General features: G+C 40.1%; 2 protein-coding genes and 1 pseudogene across 4 annotated transcripts in view; 1 reads left to right on the top strand and 2 right to left on the bottom strand.

The window, feature by feature from the left end:
* ALKBH8 (alkB homolog 8, tRNA methyltransferase) overlaps positions 1–18,086 on the bottom strand; it is a 253,312-nt gene that overhangs the window by 89,830 nt on the left and 145,396 nt on the right. The window lies entirely within an intron of this gene.
* LOC133099825 (succinate--CoA ligase [GDP-forming] subunit beta, mitochondrial-like) lies at positions 1,888–2,677 on the bottom strand (annotated as a pseudogene).
* ELMOD1 (ELMO domain containing 1) overlaps positions 13,040–18,086 on the top strand; it is a 101,413-nt gene continuing 96,366 nt past the window's right edge. For 2 of the 3 annotated variants that reach the window (XM_061202587.1, XM_061202585.1), the window contains exons 1-2: positions 13,040–13,112; positions 13,494–13,791. The gene's annotated coding sequence lies outside the window, so the exon portion shown is untranslated. The remainder of the gene's footprint in view (positions 13,113–13,493; positions 13,792–18,086) is intronic. The other variant, XM_061202586.1, reaches the window with a different exon arrangement.

Raw genomic sequence — 18,086 nt, 5'->3', positions numbered from 1 at the left:
CAAATCCAAGAATACATTAAAAGGATCATACACCATGATCAAGTGGGATTTATCTCAGGGATGCAAGGATTTTTCAATATCTGCAAATCAATCAGTGTGATACACCACATCAACAAATTGAAAAATAAAAACCATATGGTCATCTCAACAGATGAAGAAAAAAGCGTTTGAAAAACTTCAACACTCATTTATGATAAAAAGTCTCCAGAAAGTGTGCATAGAGGGAACATACTTCAATACAATAAAAGCCATATATGACAAACCTACAGCTAACATCATACTCAACAGTGAAAAGCTAAAAACATTTCCTCTAAGATCAGGAACTGATTTCAGAGAGACAGCAGTGAGTGGTGTGGTGAAGTGAGATCTTAATTCCCTGCCCAGGAATTGAACCTGGGTAGCCTGGATGAAAACCAGGAATCCTAGCCACCACACCCCTTGGCACTTACCCCCAATGAAAAATGCATTTCTCACGGAGGCAAAACAGTAAAAACAGGTACAAAGTTTATTATTAGAGACATAGCACAACAACAAGTGGGAGAGCACACTTATCACTGTAATCGTCACCTTTTTCAGTTTTCATATTAAATTAGTAGGAGAAATGTCTCCATTATATGGTAACATATTTTATGAACCAAATATTGAGACTCATCATTTAAAATACAATCTGACAATAAAAGAAAATATTTGAGATCTGGAGAGTCTCAGAAAATTCTGGATGGATGAATACCTCATCCATGTTAACAAAAACCTAAATCAAATTCTTCTCCACCACATAAATAACTATCACGAAAAAAAATCCATGCTTTCTTTATTATATTTTCCCCTCTTTCAGCAGAAAGCTGGTAGATTCTGAAGAAAAATTAAATTTAAAACACTAATATCTATAACAAACTTGATCTTCAGTGCTATCTTACTTGAAAATGAATTAGTTATATAGATTTTCAAAGAACAGAATTATTCAGTTTTGAAATAAAAGATGTCTGTTCCACAGACGCAAATAAGCCTTTAGGTTTTATGTTGATTGTAAGATAAAGAGAGTATACAAGATAAAGGCAAATGGCACAATATATATGTGGGGTAAACCATATAAAAATATTTTGGAATAAAATAATGAATTCACTATATGTGTTGGAATAGGAAACTTGTAACTGTGTTGTGTAACAGCCATTTGTTATAACTTTTGTTATAGCTGTATTTCAGTTGTATCCTTTCAATTGTTTATTTATTTATTTATTTTGGCTGCTCTGGGTCTTAGTTGAGGTATGTGGGCTTCTTAATTGCAGCATGCGGACTTCTTAGTTGCAGCATGTGAACTCTCAGTTGCTGCATGCATGTGGGATCTAGTTCCCTGACCAGGGATAGAACCCAGGCCCCCTGTATTGGGAGTGTGGAGTTTTACCCACTGGACCACCAGGGAAGTCCCTCCTTTCAATAGTTTAATATGACCAAACCATCTGTTTTAAGTGTAATTTTGCCTGAGATATTTTTCCCCCTCCTTTTTTTTTTTTTTTTTAACTCTGGACTACATGTCCAGCAGAATTCTCTTAAATAAACTAGGTCCTGATTTGAATTTTTCACTGTATCCACATTGGCCATTTAGATTGCTCCCAAAAATCAACAAAATGCTGTTCACTGGCAGATTTACCATGATAAAGAACATAACATAAGAAAACAGGCCATTATTTTAATGAAAACTGTATGTGAGATCCAAATAATTTAGGCTACTTATATATCTATTCTTGAAAAAAGTACAGATTTAAAATTTTTCCATATGATTCCTGACTCTAACTCACTTTTTTTTTACCTAAATGGAAAACTATTTTCTTCCTAGTGATGAGAAATGTCTCTTTTTCTAGGAATGGAGACTTCTATCCACACAATGGATTAGAAAAAAAGGAACAACTTCCTTGCCATGCTGGCCACAGCTTTCCTGACTGCATCTTCCAAGTCAATGCCAGAAGTTACAGGGAGCTGGATATTGTTGAATATGTTCTGAGACTCTTGGACATTGATTCCTTCAAGCCTAACCACCAGAGCTATGAGTTCTAGTGTTCAGCAGTCTTTGATGATATCATCAGCAATGATAGCAAATTTCACTATTTACCTTAGGATCAGCAATGAGCAAATAAAATATTTAATACACTGAGCTTCCCTAACACTGAGATCCAAGAAATTGGTGGGGTTTTGACCATGGAGAGAAATGACATCATATGGAGCTATGTCTAGTCCAGCACCATTCACAAACAGTTGGTATTCCCATTTAGTTTTATGTATTTTAGGTCATATCTACTGACTTAATTTTGAGCAGATGCATTTTTTATTTGTTGTCCATGGCAAATATATCTTTTTGTAGATATCTTGAATTGTCCTCAAAGTGTATCTTGACATCAAAACAGACAACTTGTCTTTCTGCAATTTCACCAAAGGGTTTCAGTTCAACCTAAGTAGCATAAATTTCTAGGGAGGAACTCCATGACTTCTTAATTTGATTCACAGCCTAATTTTCATAGACCCCATAGAAGCCTAAATTTTCTCCTGTCCACTAAACTTGACTGTTCGTCAAAACTGTCTTCAAAAATGTAAATTTGCTCCTTAAAAATATATTCTGGTATAGAAGCAGCCACTGATTAAACGTCAATGCCTTTGCCTGAGGCTGCCCATCAGCAAAAGCCATTGCAGTATGCGCCCATTAAAATTTCCAAGAAGGGACTTCCCTGGTGGTCCAGTGGTAAAGAATCTGCCGTACAATGCAGAGGACGCAGATTCAATCCCTGGTCAGGGAACTAAGATCCCACATGCCGCGGGGCAATTATGTCCGCATGCACAACTACTGAGCTTGTGCGCCTCAACTAAGGAGACTGCATGCTGCAAACTACAGAGCCCACGTGCTCTGGAGCCTGCGTGCCACAGCTACAGAACCCATGCACCCTAGAGCCTGCACGCCACAATTAGAGAGAATCCTGCATGCCACAACAAAAGATCCTGCATGCCTCAACAAAGATCCCATGTGCCACAACTAAGACCCAACACAGCCATAAATAAATAAATAAATAAATAAATAAATAAATAAATCTGAAAAGAAAGTCTATTTGTTTAAAAATTTTTTCCAAGTAGGAGCATCATACACAGTGTCAGTCATAATATATTTGAACTATTGTCTTGTTGTGTAACATTATTTTCTTATTCTTGGATTCCTGCAGGATCAGCCATCTTTTAGAGATTAATTACATTTTCTTGGACTTGGCTGACAGAGTGAGGGCACCAAGACTCACAGATGTTTTGGACCTGCATTGCCATGGGGGAATGACGTCTTAAACAAATACCAAGCACAAAGGAGTCTGACTGGGTGATTGAGATGAGAGGAGAAGGAGGCTTAGTAGAGATTTAATTCTTTATTGGAAACAAACCTGAAGAAAACACCCAGTTGTGTGTGTGTGTGTGTGAATGTGCACACATGTTTGTGGCTGGTTTTTTTGCAGTTTTCTTTTTTCTTGTAGTTGATTTCTAGTCTCATAGCATTGTGGTTGGAAAAGATACTTGATATGATTTCAGTTTTCTTAAATTTTACTGAGACTTATTTTGTGACCTAGCATGTGATCTATCTTGGAGAATGTCCCATGTGCACCTGAAAAGAATGTGTATTCTGCAGCTTTTTGATGGAATGTTCTATACATATCTATTATGTCCATTTTGTCTAATGTGTCTTTTCAGGCCAGTGTTTTCCTATTGGTTTTCTGTCTGAATGATCTTCCATTGATGTATCAATAAGTAGGATGTTGAAGTCTCCTATTTTAACATCCTGTCAGTTTCTCCCTTTGTTTCTGTAAGTATTTGCGTTATGTATTTAGGTGCTCTTATGTTGGGTGCATATATATTTACAATTGTTATATCTTTATGTTGGATTGATCCCTTGATCATTATGTATTATCCTTCTTTGTTTCTTGTTACAGTCTTTGTTTTAAAGTCTATTTTGTCTGACATATGTTTTGCTACTCCAGATTTTTAGAAAATTTCCATTTGCCTGGAATACCTTTTTCCATCCCCTCAATTTCAACCTGTGTGTGTCTTTAGGTCTGAAGTGAGACTTTTGTAGGCAGCAAATACATGAGTCTTGTTTTTGTATCCATTCAGCCACTCTATGTCTTTTGACTAGAGCATTTTGTCCATTTACACTTAAAGTAATTATTGATAGGTATGTACTTACTGCCATTTTGTTCATTGTTTTGGGGTTGTTTTTGTAGTTCTTTTTTGTTCCTTTCTTCTTTTGTTCTCTTCCCTTGTGACTTGATGACTCTTTAGTGTTATGTTTGGATTCCTTTCTCTTTGTGTCTGTATCTATTATAGATTTTTAATTTGTGGTTATTATAAGGTTTATATATAGCAATCTAAATATATACATAATTAATTTAAGTTGCTGATCTCTTAATTTCAAATGCAGTTTAACAATCCTGCGTTTTTACTCCACTCACCACATTTACTGCTTTTGACATCATATTTACATCTTTTTGTTTTGTGTAGTCCTTAACTGCTTATTGAGGATATAGATGATTTTACCACTTTTGTCTTTTAACCTTCCTTCTATCTTTGCACGTGGTTGATTTACTACCTTTACTGTATATTTGCCTTTAGCAATGAGCTTTTTCCTTTCATAATTTTCATATTTCTAGCTGTGGCCTTTTCTTGTTCACTTAGAGAAGTTTCTTTAACATTTCTTGTAAAGCTGGTTTCATGGGACTGAACTCTGTTAGCTCTGCTTGTCCGTAAAACATTAAAAAAATTTTTTATTGGGGTATAGTTGTTTTACAATGTTGTGATAGTTTCTACTGTACAGTGAAGTGGAGTTCCCCATGCTATACATCAGGTTCTCATTAGTTATCTATTTTATACATATTAGTGTATATATGTCAATCCTAATCTCCCAATTCATCCCTCCCGTGCTTTCCCCCCTTGGTGTCCATATGTTTGTTCTCTACATCTGTGTCTCTATTTCTGCCTTGCAAACCGGTTCATCTGTACCATTTTTCTAGATTCCACATATATGTGTTAATATATGATATTTGTTTTTCTCTTTCTGACTTACTTCACTCTGTATCACAGGCTCTAGGTCCATCTACGTCTCTGCAAATGACCCAATTTAATTCCTTTTTATAGCTAATATTCCACTGTATATATGTACCACATCTTCTTTAACCATTCAAACTGTCACTGTTTGCAGATGACATGATACTATATATACAAAATCCTAAAGATGTCACCAGAAAACTACTAGAGCTAATTGATGCATTTGGTAAAGTTGCAGGATACAAAATTAATGCACAGAAATCTCTTGCATTCCTATACACTGAAAACGAAAGATCAGAAAAAGAAATTAAAGAAACAATCCCATTCACCATTGAAACAAAAAAATAAAATACCTAGGAATAAACCTACTCAAGGAGGTGAAAGACCTGTACTCAGAAAACTATAAGACACTGATGAAAGAAATCAAAGATGACACAAACAGATGGAGAGATATACCATGTTCTTGGACTGGAAGAATCAAAATTGTGAAATGACTATACTACCCAAAGCAATCTACAGATTACTGCAATCCCTATCAAATTACCAATGGCATTTTTTACAGAACTAAAACAAAAAATCTTAAAATTTGTATGGAGACACAAAAGACCCTGAATAGCCTAAGCAATCTTGAGAAAAAAAAAAAAAAAAAAACGGAGCTGCAGGAATCAGACTCCCTGACTATACAACAAAGCTACAGTAATCAAGACAATATGGTACTGGCACAAAAACAGAAATATAGATCAATGGAACAGGGTAGAAAGCCCAGAGGTAAACCCATGCACCTATGGTCAACTAATCTATGACAAAGGAGTCAAGGATATACAATGGAGAAAAGATATTCTCTTCAATAAGTAGTGCTGGGAAAACTAGACAGCTACATGTAAAAGAATAAAAGTAGAACACTCCCTAACACCATACACAAAAATAAACTCAAAATGGATTAAAGACCTAAATGTAAGACCTGACACTATAAAACTCTTAGAGGAAAACATAGGAAGAACACTCTTCGACAAGAAAGATCTTTTTTGACTCACCTCCTAGAGTAAAGGAAATAAAAACAAAAATAAACAAATGGGACCTAATGAAACTTAAAAGCTTTTGCACAGCAAAGGAAACTATAAAAAAGATAAAAAAACAACCCTCAGAATGGGAGAAAATATTTGCAAACGAATCAATGGACAAAGGATTACTCTCCAAAATATATAAATGGCTCATGCAGCTCAATATCAAAAAAACAAAGAGCCCAATTCAAAAATGGGCAGAAGACCTAAATAGACATTTCACCAATGAAGACATACAGATGGCCAAGAAGCACATGAAAAGCTGCGCAACATCACTAAGTATTAGAGAAATGCAAATCAAAACTACAATGAGGTATCACCTCACACTAGTTACAATGGGCATCATCAGAAAATCTACAGACAATAAATGCTGGAGAGAGTGTGGAGGAAAGGGAACCCTCTTGCACTGTTGGTGGGAATGTAAATTGATACAACCACTATGGAGAACAGCATAGAGGGTCCTTAAAAAACTAAAAATAGAATTACCATATGATCCAGCAATCCCACTCCTGGGCATATACCCAGAGAAAACCATAAATCAGAAAGACACATGCACCCCAATGTTCATTGCAGCACTATTTACAATAGCCAGGTCATGGAAGCAATCTAAATGTCCATCAGCAGACAAGTTGTCCATAAAATTTTGATCTCTCCTTCAAATCTGAATGAAAGCCTTGCCAGGTATTCTTGGTTGCAGGTTTTCCCCTTTCATCACTTTAAACATATCATGCCACTCCCTTCTGGCCTGCAGAATTTCTGCTGAAAAGTCAGCTGATAGCCTTATGGGAGTTCCCTTGTACATAACTTGTTGCTTTTCCCTTGCTGCTTTTAATATTCTCTATCTTTAATTTTTGCCATTTTAATTACAATGTGTCCTCTTTGTGTTGCTCCTGTCTGGGACTCTGTGCTTCCTGCACCTGAATGTCTGTTTCCTTTCCCAGGTTAGGGAAGTTTTTAGCTCTTATATTTTCAAATATGTTCTCTGTCCCTTTTTTCTCTCCCTCTTCTCCTTCAAGGACCCCTATAATGTGAATGCTAGTGTGCTTGATGTTGTCTCAGAGGTCTCTTAGACTGTCTTCATCTCTTTTTTTTCTTTTTTCTGTTCAGTTTCAGTGATTTCCACTACTCTGTCATCCAGCTCACTGATTGGTTCCTCTGTGTCATCTAATCTACTAGTGATTCCTTCTAGCATGTTTTTCATTTCAGTTGTGTTCTTCATCTGTTTGGTTCATCTTTATATTTTCCAACTCCTTATTAAAAAATTCTGACTTCTCACTCTGTTCATCCATTCTTCTCCCAAGTCCTTTGATCATTTTTATGATCGTTACCTTGAACTCTTTATCAGGTAGATTACCTAATCTTCACTTTATTTAGTTCTTCTTCTGAGGTTTTGTTCCATCTTATTCCTTCATTTGGAACATGTTTCTCTGTCACCTCATTTTGCTTAATTTGTTATTTTTATTTCTATGTATTTGGTAGGTTGGTTATGTTTCCTGACCTTGAAGAAATGGTTGTGGCTCTCTCTTGTTTATGAGTTCTTCAAGATCATGGACAGTGTTTTATTCATCTTTGTATCCCCAGTATCTAAGATAGTGTATTATATATACTAGGTACTCAATAACTGACTATTAAGTGAATTATTAAGTGAATTAATAATCATTTTGGGGACTTCCCTGGTGGCACAGTGGTTAAGAATCCGCCTGCCAATGCAGGGGACATAGGTTCGAGCCCTGGTCCTGGAAGATCCCACATGCTGTGAAACAACTGAGCCTGTGCACCACAACTAATGAACCTGAGCTCTAGAGCCCACGAGCCACAACTACTGAGCCTGCGTGTCACACCTACTGAAGCCTGCACACCTAGAGCCCATGCTCTGCAACAAAAGAAGACACCGCAACGAAGAGTAGCCCCTGCTCGCCACAACTAAAGAAAACCTACTCGCAGCAATGAAGACCCAATGCAGCCAAAAATAAAAATTAATTAATTAATTTTAAAAAATCATTTTGGACCAGTCTTTAGGCCACTGGAAAGCCTTCTCTAGATCATGTTTTGAGAACTACTGCCATAGCAGCGTGTCTAAGAATCTTAGTTTATTTTGTTTAAAGCATTCTCTGGCAGAATGAATAACTCACATAATCTCAGTCACAATTTTATCAATATAGATATTAACAACCATACTGGGTCCAACTGTTACTTCAGTTTTGTACATAGAACTCCATAGGTCTATAAAATTTATTCTATTGGAAAACAGAGTGATCTTAAATTAATTTTTAAATTTTACACAATTAAGTAAAATTGAGACAAGGCCTAATACGTTTTAAGCTCAGAGGTTTCATTTCTACTTTCATTGTGAAGACAATACATACAATACATACATCTTCTACTACCAATTCTTCAAGTCACAACACTTAAGACCAGAGCTAGATTAAAAATAAATAAATGGGCCAGGACTCCCACTCCACCCACAAAATAATCCAGGCAGGAAATTCCTACTTGCCCATTGCTCAATCTAACCTTGCTAAAGAAAGAGACCTTTGGGTGGGTAAGTTCTTATTCAAATGAATTCCTAAGGATGGTGCTCAGTAAGAGATCCACCTGTCTAGAAAAGACCCAAACTCTGTGTCACTCGTAATGGACCAATGTGGAGTCCAAACAGATGACAGAGCACAGCATCTCCTAGGTCTTCCCTTCCTCCTCAGCCCCACTGCTGTAATTTGGGCAGACTTTAGAGGCACAACTTCCTCCTCCATGGATTCTCTACTCATCACTTCTAAATACTACATCAGGTGATCTCAGTTTCTTCAACTACCTATCTGTTGATCTCATGGTACTCTGTCAAATACGCTTTTTATCCAGAAGTAATGCAGCTGGATTCATGGCTATCATTTATGGACCACTATGGGCCAGCCACTATGCTAAGCACTTTACAAATCATTCACTAATTTAATCCTGCCAGCAAAAACACGAGATAAATATTCTTTATTATTATCATCCTCACTTTAGAGATAAAGCTGAAAGAAGTTAAGTCCAGGTCCCTTAACTTCCAGGCTGGTGCTTGAACATTATGTAACACTGTTGTAGCAAATGTCACCAAACACTTTACAGCCTTCATTCAAACAATTAATTGTGAGACAGGCTGGGACCTGGGACCCTTTGATGCAGTGCTGCAATACTTGCACTTGGACAAATGTCTCCTTGAGCAACAAAATCCAAAGAAACTATAAGAGACTAAAAATAATTGTATGCATGTGCAGTTGGGGCAAATTAAGGACAAGAAGATATAAAAAGACCAAAAAACCCAACTGCCACTTCTGAAGAGCTGGGAGCAAAAACAGGGTGTCAGTAGCAAAAGCAGCGTACTGCGAATGCCCCCTGCACTCAACACCACCAAAGGGGTGGACAAAACTCCTAAGCTACCCCTTCAGCCCAACCCATAGACTCACCAGTACCTACCCTCACTCCATATAAGGAACCAGCTTGCCCCCACCTCGGGGAGCAAGCAAGGGAAACCGTTACTTGTTTTCACTCCCTCCTGCAGCTGCAGGAGCCCCAGTAAAGCCTTCCCTGAATTTCTGGTCTGGCATTTAGTCAATTTCTATTCACTGGGGGAATGCCAAGAACCCTGGTTGATATCAATTTCCTTCAAATTACCTGGGCATGGGTCCCTGCCAGTTTGGCAGCCCATGAGAACTTCCTGGATTAATTCAAAGATATATTAGTCTCCAACAAGTCTATTACCTGAAATTCTATAAACCTCTCTGTATGACGTCCTACTAGATGATCTATTAGCTGTATTTTTCCAATGTTTATTAACTGATGAGAAATGCTTTATTTGTTTGCCTGTGACAAAGCTGCATATCACAGTAGTTTACCTTGAACAGTACCTAGTAGTCAACTAAAAGATAAAAGATGTTTGATGATGGGGATATTTAGGAAAGCTGCTTCAGTTAGCAGAGCACAAGGTCTTGCATCTTTGTGTACTTATAGGCTTGGCAGGTGTAACTGTAGCCATGATGAAGCAGAAAAGAAATGCCTAGAAATGGGAATGGGCCAAGGAGTTTTCTTTAAAACTCATTCTTTAAAACCCTGGGAGATTTATAATAGATAGTTTATTTTTAGATATCTTAAAAGGGCACTATGGTCAAGTCAGTTTTCTTAACAAACTCTGGATATGTTTATTAGAAGATGGAAGATAGTTGAGAGAGACGAGAGAAAGAGAAAAGTTGGTGATAGCCAGAAGAAAGGGAATAAAGATGGAAGAGGATAGCCTATTGGTACAGACTAGCTCAAGAATGAAGAGAATACCTACTCTGCTGAGATTGATTAGGAAGAGGAAAGAAAGGGTATGGAGGAAATACTTACAAAAATAAGGTAATTCCTAGGGTGATGGTACTCAATGGTCTCTCTTCTCTGGTGCAGTGGGGAGAGCTGGATGTACATTGTTAAAAACATGGTGGGTTGAGGAGGTGGAAAGAGAAAAAATTTAAAGATAGTTGCTGTGGATTGGAGGAAGCAATAGTGATACTGATTTATAGATGATAGGTTGTGGCTTTAGCTAAAACACACAAATTTGTAATGAATTATGGCTAGGATTTTCTTTCACAATGCTATGTGGACCCTGAATTGTAGAAATCTGTGAATTTGTGACTGGAGGGAAATTAGTAGACTAGGAAAGGGGAAAACTGACCCAAATACTAGGTTTATTAGGAAGACCAATTAGAAAAGACCTACGGTCTGAGGAATCAAGAAGGGTTGAGAACCTGTATACATTCATTCATTCATTTTACAATCTTTTATTGAGGATCTGTCACATATTAATTGTCTGTTAACTTCTTTAATACAAGGATGCATAAGATCCTGCCCTGAGTTAAATGTTAACAGGTGGCAACGCTGTCACTAACTGCTATGGAATACATGTGTACAAATATACTTTGGAAAAGTTGGTTCTAAGTGGTGCCAAGTCTGTCTCACATTCAGACAATAAGAGAAACAGAGAGAAAAGCTTAAGTTATTCAGACAGTAGGTAGATCCAAACAGTCAAATGATATACAACAGAGAATAACTATTGACATAAATAGAGGACAAAGGTGATGAGAAGGTGAGGGTTTGTGAGTGGTATATGATCCTGAAGGAGATGTTTGAGATGTAGGAGATATGGGAGTCCAGGCTGAATCTGGCCATTGGAGAAATGTCATTCCTTGAGGTTAGAAAAAAGATATAATTTGGTATGGGGATTAAACTCTCTGGGCTTCCTCCATCCCATTTCATTCATCATATGAATTGCAGGTACCTACCTAGAGAAATTAGCTGAGGGAGTCAAATGAAAGGAGTAAAAATCATTGGCAGGGATCCATGTCCATGTAGTTTGGTCGACCTAGGGCCAATATTAATATTTTTATTGATGTTTTTGAGAGAATGAACCAAGGCCTATAGATTAATTTGATGAACAACACAAAGACGAAAAATACTTGACTTGTGTCCTTGGAGATTATTCACTTTTTAGGTGTTTATTGCCTATTTTCTTCAAACTAGATTCTAAGTTCCATGAGGGCAGGGACCTTGTCAGTCTTGTTCATTGTTGTTTTCCCAGCACCCAGAACTGTGCCTGTACATAATAGTTGCTCAGTAAATTGTTTTACATTGATTAAACAATAGCAGTAGACTGTGATAATTGCTGTGATACCAGTATGCACTGGTGCTCTGGCAGCAGAGCATTAACTCTGCTTTGGGGGTTGGGGAAGCTTTCAGAAAGAAGGTGGCATTTGAGCTTGAAGAATGGGTAGGACTTTGTGAAGTGGAATGGAAAGAGAAGAGTCTTCCAGAAAGGTTGGAACACCATAAATAAAGGCAAAGCATTATGAAACACATGGTATGTTTGGGAGATATTGAAAAGTTTATTTTTTGAACACAGATACTTTAAAATGTACTTAGTGTCAGTGGAAAGTGAATTTCCTTCCCTACAAGTATACCTTACTTTATGGAATAGTTATGAAAGAAGGAACACAGGGAAATGTAAGAAAATTAAATTACTTTAAAAAGAATTTGGAGTGAAATTCTTCTGTCATGTGGATAAACCTGCCCACAGTGAATCGCTCCTGAAAAGCTTTTCCTTCCAAAGAGGACTCATATATGGCCTTGGTCTAACTTTTTCCAAGAGGTTTATTCAGGAAGTATGAAGAAACTGGAGAGTTGAAAGAAAAGGTAATAGAGGCTAATGCTTCTAAAAACAATAAAATACTAGAAGGATCAAGGGTTTATTATTATTTAACGTGAGGAAGGAACACAATAAATGTTCAGCATTTAAGGACTATCACTAATCTAACCTTCATAAAAACAGTATAGTGGAGGTGGAACCTGCAGAGACTTTTATTTAGTGAACATCTACTATGGAACAAGTGCTTTGCATTCATTGCCTTACTTAATCCTCGCAACAGTCCAGAGAGACAGGGATTACCACTCTCCATTTTATAGATGAGGTAAGAGAGGGGCAGAATAGCTGGGTAAACTACTGTGGTGGTAAATGAAACTGAAATCAAGGCCGACCGTGAAGGTCATTGTCTTTCCCCTACCCTATGCTGCCTCTAACTTAAGAAACTTTTTAATTAGAGAGAAACGTTCGTTATTAATATGAAACATAATACGAAAGAAAGGCATAGGTCTCCGTGTGTGTGTGTGTGTGTGTGTGTGTGTGTGTATGTGAAGTGAGTTCTGGTCCAAGTCCTATTGCACTGTGAAGCAATGTTCCCCAAATAGCCCCAGGCTTTGGTGTCTATAATCCATCCATTATAATTAACCCCAGGGTTAAGGTATTGTTTCTGAAACCTGATTAAAATGCAAATATGTAACCTGAGAGGACTGACGCCATCTCTCAATTACAAACCTAGGAGCTGGCTCTTTGAGAACTTGACCCGACTAGTCCAGTAGTCGGGAAAGGCGGGGATTGCCCGGGCATCCCTGCAGGAGAGGTCCCCAGGCACAGGAAAGCAGGTGAGGGGTGGATGTCTGGATTGGGGGAGTCACTCGGTGAGATCGCAGAGGTTGGAGCTAAGCTAAAAAACAAACTTGGCCCTCTGAACAATTCTCTGGGGAGGGAGCGAGGAATACACCTTGCCTTCTTATTCCAGGACTCTTTGGGAATCCCATAGACAGTCTTCCGAGGTTCACCATCTTCTAGCCCACGGCTCCTCCCGGGGGTAGACCCAGGAGCAATTAAACTCTGCCAGTGCAGCCTACTCCCCGCTCTCTGCCTAAGAAGCAGGGTCCGCAGATTTAACCCTTTCCCTCCAGACTCCCGCGCTCCCTCCCCCGCACCGTGTGGGCGGCTTGGCGACTGGGCATGCTCAGTCGCCGCCCGCGGTGTGCTTCCAGGGAAACCTCCGCACTCCCTACCCGGGCCGCTCTCTGTTGCCTCCTTGCCGCCGGCCTCCTGGGGTCCATCCCAGCTTGCTCTGCTCCTAGCGACCCAGATTCCTGCCCCGCCTCCGCCCCTCCCGCGCCCGCAGCCGGTGCTGCAGCCGCGGCCACCCTGGTCCAGGCTCCGCGCCGGGGACCGACCTCGTCGATCGCCGCGGTGGAACTTGCAGCTGGAGCCCTTGGGGAACGCGGAGATGGAGACCCAACTGCCGTACGCCAGGACCTGCTGAGCTTCTGCCGCCGCTGAGTCCATGTGAGTAGCTGCGTCCAGGGGCGACCCAACAGGAGCGGAGGGGAGAGGGGCGAATGCCCTTGAACAGGAGAGAGGTGGCGGCGAGGACTTTTGGCACCGTGAGAGCTGCGCTGTGTATGGGGCGCAGCAGAAATGCCAAGATTGTGGGCAGAGGGGGCAGGAATGAACGTGCATACTACTTCGGTTCAGGGGCTTCGTGGTCACTCAAGACCGTCATCTGTTCTCCCATCTTGACCCCCAAAATGAACACCCGGGGGATACAGGTCTGCGCGAGAGGCTGCATCTTGGCCGGGGCGCGGGTCACGTAGTAACTGAACGCCGAGGGCTCTGGAGGAGGCATGCCTGGCAGAGGCCAAAATGGGAGGTGGGGACGAAGGTAGGCCTGGCCCTGGCGAGTGGCCTGTCCAGGTCCTGGGGTCCCCTGCCCCACGGCCTTAGGCCTCTGGGGCAGTGCAGGACTTCGGATTGGCGGACCGCAGAGCTGGGGGGTCATCAGCGTTGCGAACCGGGAGGAACTGAGGGGCTGGCGCGTGGTGCCTCCTCCTACTGCCAGGTTCCCCTCACTTATTGGGGCACCTTCTTTCCCAGGCAGGTAGAATTGAACAGGCGAGTGGGGCGCCACGGCTGACAGAGCTATTAAAAGCAAAACAGTGAAGTGTGGTGGTGAGGCGTGCTGTTGTGAGTGCCTTTTTTTCCCCAAGTGTGAGTACAGAGTGCCCCTATTCACCGTGTTTCTACTCCACCTCTAAGTAGCGAGTCCGGTAACACACCTTATGAATATTTCAGGAACGACCTCGCAGGGTCGGTTGCTTCAGATCAAGTTTAATGAATATGTTTGTCAGCTTTTCTGCTCTGCACAGGCAGGTGGAAGCCCTGTGCCTCAGCTTTCCAAATCTCATCCCTTCCCTGTACCAACTAGGAAAAAGACGCTAATAACCCCAGTGAGCTTTAGATGGGTACCATAAATTGAGTCTGTCCTCTGGAGAGAAGAGTCTTGGGCAGATATCCAGGCATTGTTCTGCATCTCTTCAGTGTGCGTGTTGTGCCTGGAGCTTGACAAACCGGAGCTGCCAATATGGTGGAAAGCAGGTAATGTGCTTATGTTGGAATAAACGTCTTAATTCATTATCATCTTATGACACCAGGTAGTTACACAGACTTAGTCATTCTCTCCCTTAAAGTTGAATCTGAGATCTAGTTGAAATTTTGAAGAAGGCAAAATTTGTATCCCTCTATACTGGGGGGCATCTATCTTTCCTAAATTCTTTCATGGAAATAAGAAATGAACGTCTTTTCTGTAATCACTGTCAAGAACACTGAAAGAACACATTAATGTAAGGAACTTTCAGGATTGGAACAAGCTGTAGGGCATCTTTCCTTACACTTTAGGTTATAACTTCCATTGCACCATCACCATTAATCAGTAAACCGACACACACAACAGTTAATACTCTAAAATAGTGCTCCTTTGCAGAAGAAACCTGCTTTTTCCTCCCTTAATGAGACAAGGTATGTCTCTAAATGACCTGTGAGGAATTCCTCTGTTGACCAAGATTTCAAGCCTCCAAGATTTACGTGATGCTGAAAGAGGCATCTCTCTTCTCTTGCCAGCCCATACACAGTGAAGCTGATGCAATTCAGTTTACAGATGTTCCACATTTAGAGAAAACTCTTCCAAAAAAGACCCACTGCAGTTACACCACAGGCTCCACCTCCACCTGCCAGGTTGCTTCTCCCCAGCCTGTTAGCGAGGACAGTATGTCTCACTGTGCTTGATTAATGAAGAAAAGGAATCCCAAAATGAAAGACATTTATTTCCCATATTGTGTTTTCAAAATTAAATTTTCAAAAAATTTTAATTATTAATACATAAAGACAAGGACTTAATTCAGGCATAGTAGTGACTCTATGAATATCAGCTTTCCAAGAGATTTGGGGCAACATTACAGTATTCTTTGTGCTGAAATTATTGATAGATGGTATTAAAAGGGAATTCTATGAAATTAACAAGATAAGTAAAAATTTTATATAATAAACAGCATTTCCTAAAGTATGTTACTGAGATGCTCAGAAAGTAACCCAGCTGCATTAACAGACATAAAATATGGCCAATTGAGAAGTTTGCAGAGCTTGGATACAAACCTCCAGGTGCTCTAAAGAAGCATTCCTTGAGTCCTCTGAGAATTTTTAAAGAGTCATTGGTAGAGCTGCCAGATTCAGCAAATAAAAATACAGGCTGTTCATCAGTTAAATTCGAATTTCAGATAAGCAATGAATAATTGTTTTTAAAGTCTTTTTTTTTTTTTTAAGCCAAATTTACCTCCTCCCCAATTGTGCTTTAAACCAATGGTTTTCAAATTTTGCTTTTTTTTTTTTTAATTAATAGACTTTTACTTTTTTTTTTTTTAAGTATTTGTTTATTTATTTATTTATGGCTGTGTTGGGTCTTCGTTTCTGTGCGAGGGCTTTCTCTAGTTGTGGCAAGCGGGGACCACTCTTCATCGCGGTGCGCGGGCCTCTGACTATCGCGGCCTCTCTTGTTGCGAAGCACAGGCTCCAGACACGCAGGCTCAGTAATTGTGGCTCACGGGCCCAGCTGCTCCGCGGCACGTGGAATCTTCCCAGACCAGGGCTCGAACCCGTGTTCCCTGCATTGGCAGGCAGACTCTCAACCACTGTGCCACCAGGGAAGCCTTTTTTTTTTTTTTTAATTTATTTATTTAATTTATTTATTTTTGGCTGTGTTGGGTCTTTGTTTCTGTGCGAGGGCTTTCTCTAGTTGCGGCGAACGGGGGCCACTCTTCATCGCGGTGCGCGGGCCTCTCACTGTCGCGGCCTCTCCTGCTGCGGAGCACAGGCTCCAGACGCGCAGGCTCAGCAGTTGTGGCTCACGGGCCCAGTTGCCCCGCGGCATGTGGGATCTTCCCAGACCAGGGCTCGAACCCGTGTCCCCTGCATTGGCAGGCAGATTCTCAACCACTGCGCCATCAGGGAAGCCCAATAATTGTTTTTAGTATAAGTATAGCCCATGCACTGTTTGGGGGTATACTTACACTAAAAACTTTTAAATTTGTTTTTCATCTGAAATTCAGTTTTGACTGAGCAGCCTGTATTTTATCTGGCAACTCTATAGTCACTGGAAATTTCTCATTCCTCTTTTTGGTGTCACTATGGTTTGAAAAAATAAAGTGGGGCAGAGATCATATGCTGTTCTGCAGGCAATCTGGGACAAGCCCAGTTCTGGTTCTAGCTATTGAAAATAACTCATGCTTAAAAGTGAGTACTTTCAGTTCAACACACCTCAGCTTGCTAGATTTAGTGAGAAGTGCCAAAACATACAAAGATGAGTAGGGGAAGTGGGGGTGGAGGAAGGGATCTACATCATAAGATACAAGACTTGCAGGGTCCACTCTAGGAGCCTGGGAAGGACACTGAATTCTGCTGAGCAGCTCCAGTCAGGGAGTGAGATGACCGGCAGTTTTGACAGGTCTGGCTTTGAATGAGAGAGTAAGATCTTATCCTGGGAGGCAAGAAAGATAGAAACCCATGGCTTTATACTTAATGGAGTGGAGCTGGAAGTTGATGGCCTCAGTTAGAGGACAGAGAAGCCTGCTGAGGATGAGGGAAGTGAGAAGGGGATTCTAAAGGACGTTACATAGTTGCTGATGGGAATGGAAGAGGGAGGTGAAAAGGGACAAGTGCAAGGATTGGTAACTGGTACTTGGGTGAATGCATCTCATTGCATTTAAAAAAAACAGTTGGTCTGCCCTTTGACTAATACCCAAAGGGCTCCTTCACTATTCTGCTACCATCCTGGTTTCCTCAGGTAAAAAAGCATCATCAAACAAATAGTTTTATTACTTTTATATAAAAGACGGTATTTAAATGTAATATTTGAGATGCTGATCAATATTCTGTTGCTTTGGCACAGATTCCTGAAATAAGATAAGCAGATGTTTTGGTTTTAGCAAATCTGTTGCTTCAAATAGGAAAAGATACTAAATTGCAATCATTTTCTGATTTAGTCCAGCTGTCTTTAAGGAAGCAGATTCTGATGATGGAAAGAATGTAGATTTTACAGAAATAGCACTATGTGAAAATGACCATATGCTTGTAGTACCAGAGAGTACCTACTGAGAATGTTCCAAATGCAATTAATTCCAAAAAATAGCACGCCACTTACATTTGTGTCTCTGAAGACCCAGTGGGTATTTTCACTATTGATCATTATAGGAATTTTCCAGGGAAGTGGAAGATCAAACCACTACAGAAAATCTTCATTTTCTGAAGATTCC

The sequence above is a fragment of the Eubalaena glacialis genome, chromosome 10, assembly GCF_028564815.1.
Source record: "Eubalaena glacialis isolate mEubGla1 chromosome 10, mEubGla1.1.hap2.+ XY, whole genome shotgun sequence".
Taxonomy (NCBI): Eukaryota; Metazoa; Chordata; class Mammalia; order Artiodactyla; family Balaenidae; genus Eubalaena; species Eubalaena glacialis.
The sequence above is the reverse complement of the archived record's forward strand: the minus strand, read 5'-3'. Positions and strand labels throughout refer to the sequence as shown.